Source organism: Suricata suricatta, chromosome 2 (assembly GCF_006229205.1).
Source record: "Suricata suricatta isolate VVHF042 chromosome 2, meerkat_22Aug2017_6uvM2_HiC, whole genome shotgun sequence".
Lineage (NCBI taxonomy): Eukaryota > Metazoa > Chordata > Mammalia > Carnivora > Herpestidae > Suricata > Suricata suricatta.
The window spans coordinates 59850764-59852452 of NC_043701.1; positions in this window are offsets into that span (position 1 = coordinate 59850764).

A 1689-nucleotide genomic window follows, 5' to 3' on the forward strand; every position below is an offset into this window, starting at 1 on the left:
AGCAACTGTGTAATTCACCTGAGATAACCCTCATCTTATAGTGAAGCCAGTGCGTTCCATTCTCCAAAAGCAAAGTGGATTTCTTTTCAGGAAGGAACAGAAGTAAAGAACACTTCTGAAAGATGAGTGCTTGCTACCAAGTAGGTTATGGATTCCTCACTTTTTAAAGTAGGATAAGTTCTTTATGAGCAAATTCTGTATATATAGTTTATTGTCAAGTTTGTTTCCATATAACACCCACTGCTCACGCCAATAAGTGCCCTCCATGTGCACCACTCACTTTCCCCCCTCCCCCACCCCCCATCAACCCTCAGTTTGTTCTCAGTATTTAAGAGTCTCTTACGGTTTTTCTCCCTCCCTCTCCTTAACTTTTTCCCTCTTCCCTTCCCCCATAGTCTTCTGTTAAGTTTCTCTGGATTCACATGAGAGAAGATTCTTAAAGAGAAATCACTGGCCTAGTTGGGTTCCTTAAACTCTTTAATTCTGTGATAACTTACAAAAATGAACAATAGATAAGTTACAAGAGACAAGAAGTTACGATATCTTTTTCCCTATTTACTGTGTAAGATTTAACTGATGTCTTTAGCAAACTATAATGTTTCTTGATAAACATGTATTTAAATCAACTAGTTTTTGTGCATGCCAATGGATATGTCTCATTTTGTTAGTCATTTTGTAGTTTTAAAATATGTCACTGTGTGCCTTGAAAATGGATTTATTTTTTAAAATGTGATTGAAAAACCAAAATTTATCCAGTATCAATAATTTTATTACCACAAAGTTTGACAGAGTTCATTGTGGTTCTCTTTTTACATTTAGGGAAAGTTCGTAGCTGTGGAAGTAGAGAGATATAAATGTGTTTTTTAAGTATCTTAACATCTATAGAGGAAATCTGAATATTTTTATGATTGCTGGTAGTTAATATTTAGCACTTACTGAAAGCACTATGTCCATCATCTCATTAGGCCTCATTCTATCCCTGTTAAGGAGGTACTATTATTATTCTTATTTTCCAGCAAAGGAAACCGAAAGTTAAATAATAGTGAGATGGAGAAATTATAAATATTTCAAAGTTTTTTTTCTCTCTCTCCCAGTTAGCCAAGTTCAGAAGTTCATTATTCATTGTACAAATGTTTTTTGACTTCCATCTTTATTCCAGGAAGGACTTCACCCTTTATATCACCCATATTTGAAGATCAGTTCCTAGTTTCTTTATTCTCCCTAAAGTTTTATTTATTTAAGTAATCTCCATACCCTACAGGGGGCTCGAACTCATGAAGAATCACACACTCCTCTGACTGACCTAGCTAGGTGCCCCCAATTCCCACGTTAAAGACACGTTAGTGTCTTTTTTTTCCATTATTTTTTTTACAGTGTATTGAAGTAGAATTTCATACCAAAAAGCCATCCATTGTAACTATTCAATTTAGTCACGCAAATTAGGTAGCAGATTTATACAGTTATGTAACCATCACCAAGATCCAATTTTAGGGCAATTCCATTATCCCTCAGAAGTTCCCTCATGCTTGTTTGTAGTCATTTCCTGCTCCTGTTCCCACTCCGGACAACCACGGAGCTTTCTGTCAGTACAGATTTATCACTTCTGGGTAATTTCATATACATAGAATCTCATAGAATGTAATCTTTTGTATCTGGCTTCTTTCGCTTAGCATGCTTTTGAGATTCATC